This window comes from Micrasema longulum, unplaced genomic scaffold (assembly GCF_059751315.1).
Source record: "Micrasema longulum isolate JH-2025_06_02 unplaced genomic scaffold, ASM5975131v1 h1tg000112l, whole genome shotgun sequence".
Classification (NCBI taxonomy): domain Eukaryota; kingdom Metazoa; phylum Arthropoda; class Insecta; order Trichoptera; family Brachycentridae; genus Micrasema; species Micrasema longulum.
The window spans coordinates 727,854-750,584 of NW_028277318.1; the positions used below are offsets into that span (position 1 = coordinate 727,854).

Here is a 22,731-nt window from a genome sequence, read left to right on the forward strand (position 1 = left end):
TGCAAAGTGAAATTTGTATTACTATGCTGGATTTCAAATCCAAAAAATATTTAACCCTGCTACCCGAAGACTGATGTCCGCAAATACAGCAATACATCTGTATTAGAGAGAGCACGAAGATAAAACGCAGAGCACAGAAGACACAAACGCTATGCTAAAGCCGCCGTAGCCGGTGTTGTGTGAAACAAATTCAGTCGGTTTTTGACAGTGATGGGGGACGGAACGCACCCTTGAATTATGAGCGGCAAATTGACAATAATTTTTTCATGTAAAAGGGCTAAATTATTGTTTTTGTGTGTTTGCATGTTTTTATTTCAAATGTCTGAGCTAACGAATATTCCGTCTTTTGCTTGTGATAACACGATGTTACTTCTCCACGCGCAAAGGGAATATTTACCACAGTCTTTAAAGAGTAAAGACATTTTTTTTCCCCAGCAATTGTTTTTTGGTTTATTTACTGTCATTTAGGATCATCATTTATACTTATCAATTCTTAATTTCACGTTTTAAAATAACAGATAACTGTTCAAAAAACAAGTAGTTTAGAGCTAACATGAGCGTTTCGATGGAAAACAATCGGCGCTTCGTGATTTGAAATTATGGACGAACAAGAAATCTCTCGTCGTGGTGTTTATTCGCTAAAGATGAAAGATCGTGCATAGAGCAGCCAATAGTACTAAGCACCTTCTTATTGGCTACTTCGTGAATTGAATTGTACTTAAAAAAAGAGTTACTTAAAGGGCCGTTTACTTGTGGACAATGCAATAATTATGACATAATATTGTCTTGCCTCAGCTTCGTGCACAGCCTCGACTGTGCAGGACATAACGCTAGGACAATACGAAAATTCAGCCGCAGTTCACACGTGAGAGCTGCAAAAATTAATATACTACGGTGTTTGTAAGGCGACAAGATTAGCATTTGTGTCTAGAAAAAGTTAAAATATTTCGATGTTTACGTTATTAATGAATAAAGTATTGTTTGCATGTTTTTGTGTATGTATATATGTGTGTACATGTATGTTTATGTATTAAGATGTATGTACATATATGTATATGTATATATTTATTTATAACATCAACTATTATTCGTAAAACGATTTTTTTTATTTGAAATTATATAACTTCAAATCCAAAAAATAACTATATATGAGTATATGTATGCAATGTATGCAATGTATGCATGCATGTATAGGTGTATCTAAGTATTTATGTGTGTATATAAGTATTTTTGGGTTGTCATGTATGTGTGTGTAGTGTGTATGTATGTATGTATATGAATGTATGTTTGTGTTTGTAACACTTTTTTTAAAATTTGAAATTATATAACTTTAAATGATTAAATAACTATTACAGTGTAAGCCACGCTCGAAGCAAAAGAGCTAGTCTCTCTTTTGGAAATGTACAGTTTTAAGATTAACATAATATATAAAAGTAGACTGCAATAAAAAAAAATATGTAAAATTTTATGTAACTATATTAATGGAGAATAAAATATATTTCTGATGCACAAATCGGGTAAAAAATATTATGTAATAAAAGTTTCAGTTCGCTTTATGAAAAAATATCATTCAACATTATATTTTGTCATTTAATATTTTATCTCTTAAACTTAACAATGATCCACAAAGTTATTGCCAAAAATATTTTACAAAAATAATTTAATATTAATTAAAAATACTTTGGTAAGTTTTAAGTCAGTAGATGCAAAGGGCATTGTCGTGATATTTTAAAATTGAAATCATTCAATAAATAATCAACCAGTCTATAAAATTGCTTTACCAAATCCTGTAAAAACACCGAACGAATAAATTTTTTTCTAGCGGAAATCTAATCCGAAACATCAAATATAATAGCAACACTTCTATGCCAACTGACATACCACGAATACAAGTACATCATTAGAATCTGTAAATCAATTTAGGTTGAAGTTCTGATTGATTATTTGAATGACTTCGTTATGGTTTATCAAGTCTTACAAATCGTCGATTCCCGCTATTATAATGGCGTCAGCGGACGAGAGGTACGCACCGTCAATCGGCTGTCGACTGAGTCAGTAACCAACTTACGCGCTTAGTATCTTAAGAAATAATTAACTGTTTGTCAAGCGCTGACGTTAAGAATATCTGAAAAAAACGGCGAAAAAAGAAAAACACCCGCTTATTGTGAATCGCCGGCTTTACAAGTAGCATTCGATGTGCGTTTCACTTCCTATCATCGGCTCTGCGCCATTTTTCGTCTTTTTGTGGAGATTTTGATCGCACGACGAATATCGGATAAAGAGCAAAAAATCAACGGCCAAATTGAAACGGATGCTTAACACTTTTACTCGTTATTTTAAAATTAAATTTGACCTACTTGCAAAAACTTTTAATTGTGTTTTTGCATCTCGCGACGATCGTATTTTCGACTAGGAAAACTTGGGTGACTAAGCTTTTTGCTCTAGGGGTTTTGAGCCGTGTGCACATAAAGAACAATAATTTAATAATAATCATAAAATCATTTCGTTTTTAACTACTTTTTTTTTCTACTTTCTGTCATTTAATATTTGAAAACAACATTTAAATATTAATTAATCATCAATTAAACTTAAGTCAAAGCCTTATTATTGATATCTTCCATATAAAGTCTAACCCGCCTTTTTTTCGGCCTCGTGGTGTAGTGGTCAACAATTGTGCCTATTTGATTCCCGACATAGTTAAAAAAAATATTTATTTATAAAGGTGTTCACTTAAATATTCCATAGTCCCTGGACTGGCACGTGAAACGTAAGACTGATCCTTGTATCTTCGTGTAACAAAAATGATCACGATACGCTGCGATTTGTGTACCAATGCAGTACAAACGGTGCAATGAGATTTGAATGCACCATTTGTATATTTGTAGCATTCCCGGAGGAGGATACAAAGAAGTGTTAAAGTGGTTAAATCAATAATAAGAATATTGAAGTTACCAAGTTTTAGTGACTACCCCACGGTATTACAACTTAGGTTGTGAATTGCAAGAATAGCTTAACCAACAATAAAATAAGTGTAATCACGCCAGAAATTGCGATTGTTATTACTTCAAAAGTATTAACAAACATTTTTTAACAAATCGTTCGAATGGCATTTCTCCAGAAGTGCATTTAGGTACTCAATTGTTTGCAGACATTAGGTTACAAAATTCAACAAAATGGATTTGAAGTTACGCAAGGAGATAAATAATATTCCTAGTTAAGCGTGTCAAAGAAATATTGCCATGTTTGACCCATAAAGACGTTAACACCATCAATATTGCTCGTGGCTCTCTACTTCCATTGTTAGGAAAAATGTTAATTTCACGGATACTCTGTTTAGATATGCAATGGGCAATTCAGCACGATACCACAAAAATAAGCATGGCTGTAATGTAAGTTAAGGAAAAAAAGACTGTTCATTGTAGATATTAGAAAAAATATTGAATCGCCACGTTTTTACTGTTTTTAATGCAAGTATTTTGTCCAACAATGTTTGAGTATGTCCAAATGCTAGTTAATTCAACAATGTTTGAGTGGACATATTCAAACATCGTTGAATTAACTACCTGGTAAAAGAAGAAGTATAAAAATTGGAACATTGTTTTCAAGCGTTGCCTAGTAGGTGATTTGGTTCAGCTGGATGAATCTCACCCGCGTGATAAAAATTTCAGCTCTTTTACTTTACGAAAGTCAACAGATGGAAGAGTTGAGGAAATGTGGATGTTCAAACATGGGCAGAATGGTGAATGTTACACAGTGTGTAAAGTGGCAAAATAACTAACAAATGACAAATCATAAGCCCAGTAAATGCCTAGACTTCCATATTCCTTTCTCAAAAATATTTTCCCTCTCTGTTGAAATAAATTTAAACATGTATTTTTTGCCGTGAACAAATTATTGTATAAAATTATATACCTACTCAATGAATGTTGGTAAATATTTGTTTATAAGCACTTACTTACTTTTACATCATCACCGTTCCTAACTCACCCAAAAACGTCATTTTGAGAAATCGCAATTCGGAAGTTTCGAGACAAAGGAAAAATAAGATTTTTGTGTTTTGGAGGTTTTATGTGTCTTTTTAATAAATTCCAATGGTAACATTTCCTTCTGATACATCCATAAATGCTTCGAAAGGAAAAATTACCAATGGAATTTATTAAAAAGCCTCATCAAGCTAAGTGGCTAAAATTTGCTTAAGTGACTATTGCCTTTTTAAAATAAGGCTTTTGCTTGTTTATAATTTTAAAAATAATGCGGAAATAAGTTTCTACCATAGAACATTATTTCTTTATAAAATATGCCCGACTTACCTGAATATCATTTTGATTTGGTTGTGAGATCCGTTTTACAGGAGGGATAGTAGTAGGCAGTTTGCGAGCTTTTGATGGCAGTGATTTTTCAGGAACTGAAAAAAAAATCCAAATTAAAAAAATACATAAAATACTATTACTCGATGTACCGATGTTTTAAATTACGATAAATACGGCTTTGAACACTTTTACACTGTTAAACATGCACCATTATGGCATTGTTTGAACATCATGAAAGTAAAAGCTCATTTCATTTCATTTATTTATTCAGATATTTAGAACATTACAGAAAAAGACCCAATTCATTCTAAATACAATAAAAGATCACAAATTACAGTAGATAGTTATGTTATTAAAATAAAATAACAAAATGTAAAAAGAAAAATTAAAAGTTAGAAAATGCTTTCCCAAGGGAAGGCCCACTGTCGTGAAATATGTCGACATCCGAGGCGATGTGATTAAGTAGCAAGATTGCTCTACCAACCGGCATAACCATTGGCAGGTTGGTTCTGCATCGCGGTAGGTAAAACAATCGATGCTGTCTTTGGCGAAGATAGTTATCAGGTACGAACAGACCTACATCCATCAGAATTTGTGAGTCATGTATGCGACCACCGATCACCTGGAAAAAGTGAACACCCAAATGAACGTCCCTCCTCCTCCATAATGACTGATAGCCTAGCATCCCCAGTAAAAAATCGGTTGGGAAGAGCCAAGGATAATATCCACACTCTTTTAGGTACAGATAGCGCAGAATTTTTTTCTGCACTCTCATTTATGTATATACTTCACAGGTAGAAAGAAGAAAAGAGTAAATGAAGTTAGTTCAAAAAAAAATATTCAACTTAGACAAAATGGTGAAAGTTTCAGTGTGTGCCCACCAAAACAAACCCATAACAAGTCATAAGCCCTGTAAATGTCTAAACTTCTATGTTATCTCCTTAAAAATATTTTATATCTCCGTGGCAATATTTTACAATAATATATGAAGGTAATACAAGTACAGCCTTATTTTTAAAGCCCAGACGCTTATAAATAAATAAATATGAAACCAATAGATATGTCATATTATAAATCTATGCATCATTTGATGAGCTTACAATGTTTGCAGATGGCTAGTATAATATATCATTTTATTTTGTTACATCATTTATTTTACATAATATCTTTCGTATGGGTAATGTGCGAGTCGTGCACACTAATGTAGATCATAGTATGTTTAAAAAATGTCTAACAAATATAATAATTTTAAAACATAGTGTTTGAACTAGTCGAGGGTTCAAAATTTATGTTGATTCGAAATTAATTTATAAAACAGTTTTAATTACACCATTCTTTAACCTTTGTACGTGCTCTTGTATTGCGATACAAAAATCATATTTTTTTTATATCTTACGTCGGCGTCAGTTGACTGTAAAAGACAATTTTGGCACAATATTGTTAAAAGCAGATATGGTCCTGTGCCTAGTTTTGCAGACTAGCAAATCAAAGATCGGAAGTTCGATCCCTTCTCTAACTCAACTCGGTTACCGTTTACTTATAGCGAGTTATTTACAACTTGTTGAAAATTGCCCCTTACATTGAAATATTTGGATAAATCATTAGAATGCAAATACTTATTTTTATTAAAAATGAACTTACATCAAATAGTATTGCAGTATGAATTGAAATATAGTATTTACTCATCTATAAAAAACTGATGATGTTGAAGAAGAATTGAGGAAAAGCGATGTTTAAACATAGACACAATGATAAATTTTAAACAATGAGTAATGTGGTCAGTAACAGAATACTGCCCGACATCAATTATCCCGTGATCTTTTCAAGTGAAATGGAAAAAAAAATTGATGTGTACCAACAGTCCGGCTTCTCTTGAATGAGTTTTCTGTGGTTTTCTCTTCAATAAGTAAATGCGGAGAAGTTTCTATGAAGGTCTAGAGCTGAAATTCTTTTATTTTCTCTACATTGCAGGTTGTGGTTTCGTGTTACAGAACTACGGATCAGAGGTCCGAGGTTCGCACCCCGATCTACCACAATTTGGTTCCGATTTTCTAGTAGTGAATTATTTATAATTCGCTGAGAAAGGCCACAAAAATTGGAATATTAAGGTACATCACAAGAACGCAAATATTTAGTTTAAAAAAAAAAAAGTACAATTGTGAAATATAAACCTTGTGTATTGTATATATTTTTTTCATTGATTTATTCATATGAAGATACATTTTCAAAAACAAAAATAACGTATTCCTAACTCTATGAGGCCATGACCCCTGTGTTGAGTTGGAATGCAAAATAATGAATAGTGCAACCATGCATGTTATTAAAGAATACTAAAATTTTAAAAAAATACAAAAACAGGAATTTTAATAAACATCTAAATAACAAGCTTAATAGTATAACATCTATTCTATGTCTCGCAGCAGTCTCCTGCAATGGTTTATTCCCTTAGACAAAATCCAAACTTAAACACTTCTCTTGAAAATGGCCCTCGTTTCGGAGAACTTAATATATTCATCCAGGACATTGAACACTCTTGGGGCCACAATTGAGATTTTTTTTTTGGGCAAAAGGTCAATAAAACTTCTTTTCTCATTTTTAATTTATCTGTTATTGCCTTTATGGACTTTCGCTAACTCAGAAAGTAATGATTTTCTTACCTGTTGCAATAAATTTCAATGACAAATTGACTATGCAATTTCTGTTTTATAAAAGCAGTTTTTGTTTCTGTATTTTTAAACCATCCTGTACGTAGTCGCGTGCCCCTAATGTAACCATAATGATTTAAACCTCACTTGAAATATGGTCTTTTTGAGCATATCATTTGTCTATTATTTACATTCTATGTTCCTTCATTGTTAAGAAGGTAATCAAAACCTAGCATTATACATTCTTTTCGTTATTACCGTATCAAAATATTTTTTGATTAATTACATTTCGGGCTCAAGGCAAAGGAGATTACAACAGTTTTTTTTATAGGTATCTAAGAGTAAAGTAACAATTATTGAAGGTCTTTTTAATTAATAATATGATTAATTAAACAATTAAATTTAAAAAGCGCATACATGCTAAAAGAAAACTTTAATGTATGTTTATAAGTTGTGATACGAATTATTAATTTTATACATTATATGTATTTGAACTCTACGTGGCTAATGGGAAAATAATGACTAGGATCATTGGTATTCTAAAAAATATTGCCTTGACTTACTAGGATATTATATTAATTTTTTTATTTATTATGATTTCTTTTAGATGACAGCTAAACGTGCGAACCACTAACTCAAATAGGCAGATTAAGGCTTGAAAAGTCGGTAGTTAAACCGTTGTTTAAAATCTCGTTAAAAAACTCATTGAAATGGAAACTTTTTTTATTTTATTAATTATATTTGAAGCATTAACTCTCTAGTCAAAAAATTCAATAAATACAAGTAAATATTTGTGTGTAACCATTTTATGATATTCCTAAATCTACCGGTTTCTATACTTACTCATCTTTTCGTCAGGATACTGATTACACTAACATATAAATCCAACAATGGTAAACAAGCATATTGTTGTTATTATCTGTTTAAGGCAGGCAGCTTTTGCAGACGTGCCTGTATCTCGTGTACTTTTTTGGTCTACGTTCTTCTACCGCCAAAAAAGCATCGAAACAGTTTTAGAACAAGTTTGCCGAAATGGAATATACGACTTGACTTGGCAATTTAGAATTAAATATTTGTACAGGGTTCTTTGAACTTTCAAAAGTTAATTTATTTAATATCCACATACGAGGGAATTAAAAGAAGCCCTACATAAATTAATTAACTTAGCCTTTGAAGCTTTGCCGACAAAATATTTTAGCTAGAAGATCAGTAGGTCAGAAACAGTAAAAGCATTGTCTTCCATTTTAGTACCATATATGTATATGAAGAAACATTATATATTTAATATTCTCTGGCGTTGTGTTAAATAACAGTGTATGTTTGATCAAGCACTTAACAATGTTACGCAAATATTTTGAGGTATGCGTTGTTATGAGGGAGTGCTTATAAGGTTTAACAGTCATCTCAGAATAAGACGTTTGTGTTTCGCATTCAGTCAAAAATCATGTTTTTTAATTTAAATGTGAATGAACATCTTATGGTTTGTTCTCGGAGTCAAGTAAGGTTCTGCCGCGACCAATATTTACTTGTAATTTTGAGGGTAAAATCCGTACGGATTACAGAATATCGTTCGTTTTTTCCACTATCGGACAGTTCATTGTAAGCAAATAATTGACGTCACGGCGTTGCGCATATGGTTATAAATTTAGGCTTGTGTGGGCACGATGCAAGCTGAGATCAAGTTCATCTCCGAAACGAGTTGATTGATTTTAGTGATTGAGTATACAATCGATAACTATTACAAACCTCTTCAAGTACACTCGGGAACACCACAATCGACTTTACGTTTGTACGTTAACTTAGTCCGACGATTATGTCTTACGCTTCATATTTTAGTTACCATCGACCAATTATTCATAGGTGTGCCATCTGAACCTATGATTTCAATGAATACATTTTTTTTCATTTTATATTTCATTCTTACAATTAAAACTAAAGAATCTTCCAATAACGAGAGTAACGTATGTAATTTCGCATGCACAGAATAAGGATCTGACGGGAGTATCAAAAATACTCCTTCGTTTTTTTTTATCCTTTGAATGAGAAAGATTGGATACATAACATGTTTTCTTGCGTGCGATAAAATTAGAATTTAAAATTGGACTGCAAAGTTTCTTGAGATGTGCGAAAAAATAATATAATGTAAGCGAACTACTTTGAACTACTTCGAAAATCAACAAGTTGAAGAATTTAAGATAGATCTTCAAAAAATGAATGTTACACAGTGTGTAAAGTGGCCACATAAACCAACCAATGATAAGTCATAAGCCGTGTCAATTCCTAGACATATATTTTCCCTTCTATTGAATGTTCTGGTTTCAACTTTGTTAAACTGGCCTAGTAAGAAATAGATGTTTTTACAATGTTTGATTATGTCCAAATGCTTGCAGACTGGTTGGATTTCCTCCCTAGGGAGTTGTTCATATTTAAATTTATTTCAACAGAGAGGGAAAAAGCTTTCGAGAAGGGAATATGGAAGTCTAGGCATTTACAGGGCTTATGACCTGTCATTGGCTGGTTTAAGTGGCCACTTTACACACTGTGTAACATTTACCATTCTGCCCATGTTTGAACATCCACATTTCCTCAACTCTTCCATCTGTTGACTTTTGTGAAGTGAAAGAGCTGAAACCTTTATCACGTGGGTGAGATTCATCCGGATGTGAGATTCATCCGGATGAATCTCACCCACGTGATAAAGGTTTCAGCTCTTTCACTTCACAAAAGTCAACAGATGGAAGAGTTGAGGAAATGTGGATGTTCAAACATGGGCAGAATGGTAAATGTTACACAGTGTGTAAAGTGGCCACTTAAACCAGCCAATGACAGGTCATAAGCCCTGTAAATGCCTAGACTTCCATATTCCCTTCTCGAAAGCTTTTTCCCTCTCTGTTGAAATAAATTTAAAGATGTTTTTACATTTGTGAATTCTGTTTAAAGTCAAAATTTATAAGATAAATAAATGAATCTACTGTGAAATTGCATAACTGCTTTCAATTCAGAATAAATTCAGATTAAAAAAAAAGTAAACTTACTACAATATTTTTAAGGGCATATTTTTTTTAACGATAACTGTTTATATCAGTGTTAGATTTCAGAGTGATTCATTGTTCAAGGAGTTAGCAAAAGCTTCACTACTTTCCCCTGTGAAATTGGTCACGGAGAGTCTGAGGGTGTTAGTTGTTAAATGGCCAATACATTTTTTATTTGAATCGTTATTTATTTAATTTTGGAGACCCTCATTGCATTTTACTACTTTTATTTTACTATGTCGTTTGCTTTGTTTTATTACTATGTTTCGTATTAAGTATTTTACTGTGTTTTTTTCTGTTTATATAATTATTTTTACAAAGTATTTTAATGTGTTAAACCATGTTCTGAACTACATTTTTTTATATGTTTCTTTGCTGTGTATTTAAGTATAGATTTTATTATGATATTACTGTTTTTAATTTTTGAGTGTTTTTGAACGAGGTAAATAACCTTTGTTTAGACAGTCAAAGCAACTTTGTATGAATGTTATTGAAAAATATATTATTTTGTTCGTCTATGGCAGAAAATGGCATGAAAATAGTTAATTGGATTAAATAGAATTATATTGACATGAAGTTATGTTTAAAAAGTACGAAATCACCTTTCAAAAGCAATACAAAACTAATAACAGAAAAACCTGATACTTATCTTAGGAATAGTAATTACATCCTGATTTTACTACTTTATAAATTGAAACAATTATCCACCGGAAATTAAAAACTTAAGATAATTAATAGGCCACAATATCTTGAGGTAGGCTACTTACGCAATGAGCCTTTCCAAAAACAAATAAGCTGATACTCATATTTAAAACATACGCGTGAAACTTATAAAGTAAAATATTAAACGGGCGCTTACACCTGGATAATATAATACTATTGTGTCCCAGGACTCGACCACTGTGCACTTGTAAACACCAATTTGCAGGGCAGGACATTTTTATGAAACGGGAAGGCCGTTTTGATTACCTCTACCACCGCTCGCGACCACATTGTCTTCGCGAGAATTGTCCTCGAGATTTGCTAGACGCGTGCACGTCGCACCCGCGTCACTTATTGTTTCTGGCGTTTATGGAATTATATTTCTTTTATTATTATTATTTAGCAAGTTCTTTAACAATTCTTTTCTTTAAAATAGTATTTTTCGTGAGTTTGTTAGTAATAAATGCCGCCCTGTATTGATTTTCGCCTCGTTCACATGTGGACTACGGCCAAATGTTCGTATTGTTATAGAGTTTTATTTTGTGCAGTTCACGGAGCTAAAATAAGACAATATTTTCCTATCTGTTGTAAAGTCTACCTATGAACGATACCTGAAGGTGAATTTAAAGGTTCGTCTTAACTTCCACGTTTTTTTCAAAAACCCGTCGGCCGCCAACTCCTGTTCGTCTTCATATGTCAGGTGGATAGAATATATTTATATGTCGGCCTCGTGGTATAATGGTTAGCGCGTTTGCTAACCATTCAAGAGGTTTTGGGTTTGATTCCCGACATGGTTGATTTGAAACATTCATTGTATAGGGTGTTTTCACACTAGAATACTTCGTAGTCCCTGGACTGGTACCTGAGGCGTAAGACAGATCATGTTACCTTCAAATAACAAAAAAAAAATCAAGATACGCTGCAATCGGTGTACCAATGCAATGTCATATGCACCGTTAAGTGCAGAAAAGGAATTATGATGCTGTATATATATATATATATATATATCAGTATTTAATCTTAATTGACATACTACGTATATACGAGTGTGTCGCAGCTGGATTGTCATTTTAGGCAATTTTTTTCCAGTTCTTGTCTGCAACAATTTGGACAAACTCAAAATACTGTTGATATTTTTATGAATAGGAATCTTGATTTTCAGAGGTAAAGTATAATTATAAACAATTCGTTTCTACATATAGAATGTTAAACTACACTAAAATATCAAAATATGATGTTTTAAGTTCTAATACGCTTGTGTTATGTAAGACGCTGACGGTTTTAGTTTTTAAAAAATATTAACAATAGTATATTTACAAAAAAATCGGTTGAAAGTTAAAACTTAAATAATAATTTTCACATGTAATGGTGGCTAATTTATTTTCTATAAATGGTTGCTAATTGAAATCGATCCACAGTTAATGTAAAACAATTTATAAATAATTATAGATAATTATAACTGGATTATAGTTGCACTATAAATGGGCTTGTCAAATAATGAGCGCGTACTTCATTTTAAATATATTGGAAGTCATAATACAATTTACGACTTATGCCTGAATGAAAACTAGAAGCAGATAGAAATACGGAGTTAACTGGTTTGCGTTATTACCGATTAACAATATTCAATTACATATGTTTTGTGCAGTGTAACTTTAAAGCAGGTAACCCTATTTTATTTTTTATCAAATCACTATAAAAAACGAAAATTAAAAAAATACACACTGAAAGATTATAAATAATTAAAGAGTTTTATCAAAATCTACTGATAACTAAAAATAAATTAAATTAACATCGAGTGGACTTCTAAAAGTATTCCCGTAATGATTCATACCAGCTTTGTATTTTGTAATCCAAATAGTAACGCGAGTGATTCTAAGTTGACTCATGATTTAAAATGTATAACACAATATTAAATGATTTTTACAAATTTATAAACAATTAATCATGCGTTAACATAAGTTTTGCTTGTTTTATTTCAAATTTAAAAATGAGCAGCAAAACTTAAACAAAATGGGGAAGGTTGTACACCATTCGATTTTTTTTTAGGTTACAAGATTAAGTATGTATATATCAGGGGCAAACCGTGTATAGAAGCGATTATGCGCATCTTACCATTATATTTGACTAACCATAATAATGTTTTACTGTAATTTTATTTACAGAAAAACAAATAATTAATTACTATTTATTTTAAATCATTTGCACCGTTTGTATCTTTATCCTGATATGAATATTAATATTAATAAAGCGCGCCCAGCGCCTGCGGTGAGCCAAGAAACTAGCCGATTATTCCAGTTTATTTTTTTATACAAATAAGTATACTATATTTTGAATGTCTTAACCCCAGTGCGGGTTTTTTCTCCTAGATTAAACTTGCACATTACACAAATTATTTGAAAATTTTTGATTTGGAAAACAGTATTTCAAACATTATTTCTTAAGGGCTATTTTTCTTTGAGATGGTTCTTTTGACATAAGACCATAATTACTTTCATGCGTCATATTACAGGACATATGGCTCTCAACGCGGCCGTTTTTAGCACTATTAATTTCTAGAACAATTCGGTCAGTTGACATTTAAATTGAATATTTAATATCGACTAAATTTTAATTTTAATATAATCACGAAGATACGTCTTTTGAGTTGATTTCATGGATAAGAGTTTTTGCACACAGAACCACAGAAAAAAATCAATTTATGGTATATATTACTTACATTATATTATGAACCTTCTATGTCTTATATTTTTTTATAGCTTTCCTGTAAATAAAACCACCACTCGCAACTGGTATATATATATATATATATATATATTTGAATAATTTATGTAACGTTATTTCTGTGAAAATCACCTTAAGGACGCTGTACGATAAATAAATATCCCAGAGCGTCTTGCAGCTACAGAGCGCATGGATGGTTGGGATTCTAGCTCCTCGTCTCTTATTATGGTATATTACAATTATGGTATATAGGAGAAAGATTACAGCACGTTTTGCAGCTCCGGAGCGCATGGACAATAAGAAATATAGCCCCAATTTAAATTTTATTTATTTTTTATTTGACAATGAAGTTTAGCGTTTTAGTGATATTAAAAAAAAAGAATTTATAATAATAAAAATTAGATATAAACAAGTCTTGCAGCTACTGAGTACATGGACGAGTGAAATTGTAGCAACTTAAACTTATCAGTTAATTTACAAAATAAATATTGAGCATAACAGTAAATTTTTAAAGTGTTAATGCAAAAAAGTGATTATGATAAAAAAGAGCTAGATTTCATCACGTCTTGCAGCTATTAACATTTTTCATTAGACATTGAAGTTAAAAGTTTAAGTGGTGTTTTGGAAAATGAATAAAAAACAAATTTATAAAAAAAGAACTTAGATTACAACAAGTCTTGCAGCTACTGAGCGCATGGATGGTTGGAATTCTATCCATTTACTAAATTTAGATAGTATATGCTCTAACGTTACAGATATTATTTAGTTTGATCACAAGCCTTCAAAATAGAATGTCAAGTATACGATTCGTATTTAGCCGAGGAAATAAAGGAGAAAACAAATAAAGAGAATATAAACACGATATTGACTAATTTGTCGTGATTTGTATTATTGTTCTCTTCATTTGGAAAAAAATGGACATAACTGATGTTAACATTCATATTTAAGGTAAAAGTTTTACATTTAAACTTTCATGACGGTTTTCGAGAAGGGCGTTATTATGTAATACCGACCCCGATAATTTTCCTTCATTATTATACAACAAATAAGTCGATAATGTATTATCTTTATTCGTCTTAATTGTTTTTTCCTCTTTTTCTTTGATTGAAAGCGAACAAAAGGAAGTGTCAAAAATGTTCATATTCGCCTACTTGTCATTCCATTTTGAAGGCTTGTACTCAAATAAAATAACATCTGTGTCATAAAAGCAAACACAATATCTTGTAGAGCAAAACATTTTAATTTTAAGAGAAAGACCGTTTTGTTTTACTTCTGGTGCTCATTTTTTAATTTAAAAAAAGACCCAATTTATGTTTACACCCAATATTATACTCAGAAGATAAAATATGTAAATATATTTGAGAATTTAAATTATTATTTTTTTATGAATGTATCAGTAATTACTTAATTTATATACGTAGTTATTATATTAAGAAATAATTTCAAATGCAAAAGCAGACAGATTACTTTATGCGTGAAATATTTATTGGTAAAATGAATCAATATACATTTATATTGACCAAATCACGTATTTATTGAACGCAATGGATTGGTGCAATAATTTGTTTAATAAACATTATATGTTCTTATAAGTTGTAAACAACAAATAAATTTCATAGAAGTACTAATAAATACATCAAATCCTTAGAGGATAAAATACTGAAGTCCAATTTTTACAGTTTTAAAATGAAAAATTTAGAAATTATCGCAAAGACCTATTTTTTTTCTTCAAACTAACCCCTTACTTCAAATTACGAATACGAAATAACTAACAGTTTGAGGTTTTCTACTGACATTTCTTGGTGTAACTGAAATTGAATTATAATAATAAATTTATTAATTAAGTTATTTTATATTTATTATTAGTTATTTTATACCTTTCCAATGAACTAAAAACTATTAAAAATAATATAACAATAAATAAATTTTTAGTTAATCTGAAGAAATTTTTGGAATTCGTGTAAAAACAACATTAATTTTTAATTAGTACGAATGTATTATTGTTTTAGGTTTTTTTTTAAATATTTCCTATGTTTTTATTTTTCTTTTTCATCTAATCGTATTTAAAATTAAACAATTAAACCAGTGTAAGTCACTTTCCAAGCATAAGAGTTAGTCTCTTTTTTTGGAGATTTACAGTGATAACATTTACTAAATGTGTAAAAGTTGATATGTTTAGAATTTTAGAAAAATATGTACTTTTTGTGAAATTTATGAATAAAAAAAATATATATATATTTTACACATTAAATTATAAAATATCGACGAATAAACTTAAAATATTTCTACTTTTTTTTATAAAAAAAATGGTTTTATTTTATAGACCCTTGAAGATGTAAATTTACCCCCCAATTATTTTGAATGAGAAAGTTGTGTTATACTCGTATTATGGAATTTTATATGGAACTCATTTATAATTATTTGTTTTTCAATATTTTTTCCATGTAAACTAATCTGCCAATTTTCTCACCATTTTAAAAACTCAATTAAAAAAATCTTCCATCTTGAAAGCGTGTTACACACTGCGTACGACACCGTCAACGACGCGACAGCGGGATGTCTCGGAATGCAGCCTGATGCAACATCCACTCTTGGAATGAGAGAACAATGGCATCAGCTTTGGTAACAGTCTCTCACGGCGGTACAGAACACAGTAAGCACTGTGAACAGCTCACAATGTGGACACAAAAACAACACACGCCATAACCGAGTGTGAAACTGTAACACGTCTCTTGCGCCATCTTAACACGCACTGGAGTTGAGATTTTCCTAAGGGAGACAATAACGGAGATTCGTATTTTTAAACTGCCGGCAATTGCGTCGTTGCGTTGGTGTCGTTTCAATATCGTGGTCATAAGCACTAAAACTCTTCAGTTAGTGAAAATATTATGGCACCACTTATATTAACTTACTATTTTTTCTTCTTCTCTTCCTTCCCTATTATCCCATCCCACTTCCTTTCACCCCTAGGGAACTGTACGTTTTGTTTTTTTATATTTTTGTTCCTATTTGAAACCCATATTTGGTCTTGTTATTTGTTGTTTTTCTTTATGCATTGTTCATTACTATAACTGCGTTGGTTTCAGAAATAAATAAAGGTTTTTAAAAATAAAAAACAAATTTATTCCTACAAATGTATTTATTTCAAAATACCTTGGCAAATAAAATGCATTCGTCACGTAAATAATTTTTCACTTATTTGCTTACGTAAATAAATAAATACAGAATGTTTTGAGTATGTCCAAATGCTTGTAGACTGGCTGGATTTCCTCCCAAGGGAGTTCAATTTATATTTAAATTTGTTGCAACAGTGAGTAAAAACATTTTCGAGAAATGAATATGGAAGTCTAGGCATTTACAGGACTTATGACCTGTCGTTGGCTGGTTTAAGTGGCCACTTTACACGTTGTAAAAAGAAGAAGTATTAAGCTTAGAAAATTGTTTTCAGGCGTTGCTTACTAGGTGAATTGGTTCAGCCGGATGAATCTCACCCATATGATAAATGTTTCAGCTCTTTTACTTTACAAAATCAATAGATGGAAGAGTTGAGGAAATGTGTATGTTCAAAGATAAGCAAAATGGTGTATTTTACACAGTGTGTAAAGTGGTTACTTAAACCAACCAATGAATGATAATAAGCCCTGTAAATGTCTAAACTTCCATATTCCTTTCTCAAAAATGTTTTCTCTTTTTTATGTAAAAAATACAAAAATCTGCTGGTTAACATGTTTACCAATACACATATGGATTTAGTTGTGTTTCAACGTTAGATAGCATTATTACAATTGGAAATTATTTTAAAAAACTATTTATGAAAAAATAAATGCTTGAGTTATTATGATTTACCTAAGTATTATAACTTTTTGAGCCATTTCCGTTGAGATGTATGACTCTATAATATAATAGGTATCAAGTTTTGAAAGAGCGGAGTTCGAACCTTGGACACATGATCCGTGCGTTCACGACCATAGCTACAATACTATAACCCGGTTAATTAGGTAGTTCAGTGATTTTGATGTATTTTTTTTATTCGTCATAAGACTATCAAACTATGCTAAAAACACTTTTTATTTTTATTTATCGTATTATCATCGATACGATTTTTAAAGTTTTATATATTTTTTGGCCTCGTGGTATAATGGTCGCGTTTGTTTACCATGCGAGAGGTCTCGGGTTCGATTCCAGATCTAGTTTAATTGAAGTATTTATTTATAAGGGTGTTTTCTCACCAGAATATTGCATAGTCCCTGGACTAGCACCTGAAGCGTAAGACTGATCACCTTTCTTTCATGTAACAAAACAAAAGATCAAGATACGCTGCGATTGGTGTATTAATGCAGTGCCCTATGCACCATTAGTTGCGGAAAGGGAATGATATATTTTTAATTACTCCGCACTAAGCGCTACTGGTTCTCTTCGGTGGGTTGTCTTGATTGGTGGGTTAGCTTCCCGAAACCATAAATCTATAATAACTTGATTTAGAAGAACTCGTGGGGTCAGTTGAAGTAGTTATAAAGTAGTGAAGTACTTATTTTTGCCGTGTGTAGACACCCAGAATAACAAAATGAAGACCATGGGCAGAAGGCCACAAAAAGATGGATTGATGCCATTGCCTCGATAGCAGGTAAAACGTGGATGATAAAAGAGAGTGATTGGAAGGAATGGAGGTGTTTGGAAGAGGCCTTTATCCAAAAGCGAAGAAAACAAGACTAAAGAAGAAGAAGAAGATGAAGAAAAAGTAAGAATACATTTTTCATACCCAATTTCCCTTAGCACTGAACTTCATCATTGTATTTAGATAATAATTCGCATTACTGAAGCCATAAGCACAGTAACATTTTTATAATGCGTTTTTATTTTTTTAGGTACTGGGTATTATTTCAGTATTTATTTATTTTCTATATGGCAATGGTGCTTTTTACATTAAACAATATAACATTAAAACAAGCTCAGTGATACAAAAATAAAAAACAATATTTAAACATGGATATATAAAAGAAAAAGAAAAATAACATAAAAAATTTACATACATATATTGTCAGTATACAACAGATATAAAAAATATAAATTTATATTGTGAACATAAAACGAGTTATTAGCAGATTATAAACATTGTAAGTTTTTGCAAATTAATCGTTAATTGTAATTATAGAAGACCATAAAATATTTAGAAAGAAATTATTTGAATTCAAAGAGACTTGAGTTAAAAATGTCGATATGAGAGGTACATTCATTTCCATTTTCATCACCAAAACCATTTTAACTATAAAAAACTTTTTTTTCTAAATTTTATTTTGGATCGCTTTAAACTTAATGTTAGAAAACTTCATTTTTATTAAAACTAGAATTAAAACTATTAAATTTTGCTATCCATCAAAAGATTTTTTGTATAAACAAGGTTTTTCGGGGCCAGACCGCAAAACTTCGGAGAAACATTCTTAATAGTAAACTTATAAAATAATCATATTTTTTCAAAATAAAAAACTACTTAAAAAAAGGGGATTTTTTGTTTTTATATTTTGAAAATTAAAAAAAATTATTTATGCCTCGAGCTAGCATCCCTTCCACAAACCCCTACTTATTCCTAATCCAACCCCTTCCCTAGTCCGCGTCCAGAGCGTATCGTTTATTTGGTCAAATACATTTTCAATTACAATTTTTTTAATTTAAAAAATGCGATGTCTCATAAAATTCATTAGGATATTTTAAAAGTAAATTTAAAAAAAATGTTTAATTTAAGTTTCACGGTATGGCCCATAAAAACCCTTGTATAGATTTTAAAATACGCAGCTTACGACAGACTTTTCCCGAAAAAAATCCATAAATGGATTGGCAGACTGAAAACTCATCAATTAATATGAAAAATAATTGGACTAAAAGAACTCGAATAGTAATTTTAATGTTACAGTCTTCTTATAATCGTTTATTTTATTTTTAAACACAAAAACAAAAAAATCGAATACTTTTTTCGCCTTTTTACGGCATTTTCAAAGGAATATGTAGATTAAATGGACCGTAGGTCCTTATAAAATTATATAACTCTAGATACTAAAAAAATAATAAATCGATCATTTGACATTCAGCATGTATGATGCCTATATTTATGGGAAAAACCGATAGTTAAGGATGAGGCCAGGTGTTGATTTAGTAATAGGGAATTTAGGTACTCATATTTTGTAGACTCAAATCAGTGTTTGATTTTAATACAAAAATTATAATAAGGAGTTCCACAAAATAAACACTGAGTAAATAAATAATGCTATGCTTATTATGAATATGTAAAATATTTTCATTCATTGTCTCCAAGAACGATAAAATCAAAGTACAAATAATTTTCCAAATGACCGATTTGATAAAAATATTCACGCGTTTGATTGACTCAAGCATATAATTGGGTCATAGATTCTACTTCAATTACAATTCTCTTGAGAGCATTTATGAATGCAAGTGCTGCATTATACGTGCAAGTGATCCATTGCACTTACATGGCATTGTATGCAATTTGAAAAGGACGACTATTATCCAGATTTATTTTATATGAAAATAATAGCGCTCACTATTGACAGGCGAACCAATCAGTTATGGAGCCGAACTCAATACTCCTCCATTATAGGGTTACGTCAGAATTAAATAATATTACAATACATCAAATAGAATTTGTTTCGAATACATGTTTAGTTGCCGCATATATTTAAGCGTCAAGAAATCGTAAGGCTGTATTGTAAAATTAATTGATAATAAGATGCATTAATTTCAATCGAATTTTTTATACATTATTTAAGTATTTTTGTATTCAAATTGACTGTTTATACTACACAACTATCACGTGCAACCATATTGCATTAGGAACGTACAATTTGAAGTAAGAAATATAATATGGTGTTAGGAATAAGTAAATTAATAAAAATATGTAAGAAAAAAAACAGGTTTTTAAAAAAAAATAAAGATATTTATTAGAAAAAAATAAATTGACCAATATTACCTTTTGAATTGGCATTTATTTTGAGGAAAAACAAAATTAAATTAAACCATTTTTATGAGCTTATTTAAAAGCACTTGTATTAAATATAGTTTAGGAAAGCACAGATCTTTCTATTAACAGTGTATACTCGTAACTACACCTGTAAATGGAAAGATCTTGGCTTTTTTAAACTACTAGTGCATAGTAATGATTCAAATTAAATTCAAGTGGTCTCATTAAAAAGGGTTTAATTTGATTAATTTAAATCGACCAAACTTTTAATATAAGAAATAATTAATATCCACTGAAGTACTCATTATTGTTCCTTTTAGGTATGTTTGGTAACTTTGCGGGCCAAAAAGAGCATTCCCTTGCTTGTGATGGTCTTTAAACTTCTAAATGGGTTAATTAATAATCCCATCATTTTAAAATGCATAACTTTATAATTATGTGCCAAGCAAAGCAACTCAGACCATTTCTTCTTTATGTATACAGGACAAATTTAAGGTTGATTACGCCTGTGGGGAAGATGATTAATTTATTCGACAGCTTACCAAGAGAGGTGAATCTTTTCCATGCCGGGATTACCAATTTTAGACTCTTACTTGTAAACTATGTATCATGTGTATTGGTGACTTAGTTGTCATTGTTTTTAATAATATGTTTATGTTTTCAATAATATGAGTTAAAAATTTAAATAAAAAATATATGTTTGCTCAAGTCTTTATGCTCAAGTATTATTCAGAATAACGACATTTTTAACAACCGTCTAACCAGTTCTATATACAAAGTAGATTTAGAAAAGTTCCCACGTGCTTCTAACTATTGCAATGAACAAGATTAATGACACTCTGTAAATTGTACGTGAATCTGGGAGCCAAAGATGTATTGTATTCTGGCCAAATATTACCCAATGTGACAAATTAACCTTAGGTGGCCGTCTACGGTATAATAAATCACATTCCGGCTGGTTAAAGACCATAATTCCATCAGAATGACATTCGGCACCGGAGACTTCTTGGTTTTACACACACGGCTCATATAATCATTATTAGCAACAATACTATTTCATACGCTCATTCTAGATAATTCTTCAGGGGTGCAATAAAAAATGTATAATGAAAAATCTAAAAATATTTGTAAATGCGATGAACTTTAAAAAGGAAATATAAGAATAGACATTTACAGGACTCACAACCAGTCATAAGCTAGTTTTATATATAGCAGTGAGTAGTTAAAATCAGTTACTAGTAACGTGGGTTAAATGGGCACCTACTACACAATTCAAAATTAAGTCGTTTAAAATAAACTAACAAGCAATTTTATGCAATATTTTCTAATAATAAATGCCGTATTTTTTTTTAAAAAGCCACAATTTTCGAAAAGTAGAAAATATATTGTTTTAATTAAACTGGTTTCAATGGGCTTCCAACGATTTAGATTTGCGCATGCGCGAACTTTGAATTTAGTACTAAGCCCTCGCCAAAAAGGGAATCAACGTGCAGTTTCCTATCACCGAACTAGACGAAGCGTTTCGATTTTTACTTTGGGCTCCATTTCGCGTGGGATTCGCTGCAATGCTTTATAAGTTTTTAATCAATAAATAATAAACCAATCGCAAATCACTACGATGAACAATAAGGAATTTTGATAAATACTTAAAAGTATCATACCTCAAAATGTGACTTTGAAATAGCTGTATTATAAAAAGATGATTATGAGGGCAGTATTCATGTATGTGTGTGATATCATTTAGAAAAATAAAGATTAGAACCCTGCGTATGCTTCGCAATAATTATTTACTCTGATTGCAAAACTAACACTTGCGGAATATTAAGAGCGAAAATTCATATCTGAAATGGAGCCATAAGTTATGGGAAACAGAGCGACATGCGCGGGAAAATCTTCACAATAGGATCAAGGCCTTGTATTGCAAGTCCCTTGCAATCCTAAGCAAAACACGAAAAATGTACAATACATATTACAATAGAACAGAAGAAAATGAAAAATTGACGTTTTGACAGTCCAGCTCTGTCGGGAACCTAGTTTCGCCGGCTTCCCATTCTCGACACTTCACATTTTTGTCAGATAAAACGAATGATTAATAACAGAATTAGTTTTTATCTCATGTAGCTACTGGAATGATGGATCGGGTATATTTTAGTAAACGTTGAGAAGGTCAGGTAATATTTTCCGCGGCCTCTGGTTTGATACCAAATTGGCCCTGGTAAAGATAAACGCGTGACAATAATAATTAGTACGTATTTTTGACCAAGTACCGAAGGCTTACACTGCGCTCGGGTAATAAAAACGAATTTATTATATTATCTTTAAAAATAAAACACGATATATACTTA

General features: G+C 31.0%; 1 protein-coding gene across 1 annotated transcript in view; it reads right to left on the reverse strand.

The window, feature by feature from the left end:
* The window catches only part of LOC148284541 (uncharacterized), a 230,953-nt gene that overhangs the window by 162,866 nt on the left and 45,356 nt on the right, over positions 1-22,731 (reverse strand). Inside the window, exon 2 of the mRNA XM_088238696.1 lies at positions 4,311-4,405. The gene's annotated coding sequence lies outside the window, so the exon portion shown is untranslated. The remainder of the gene's footprint in view (positions 1-4,310; positions 4,406-22,731) is intronic.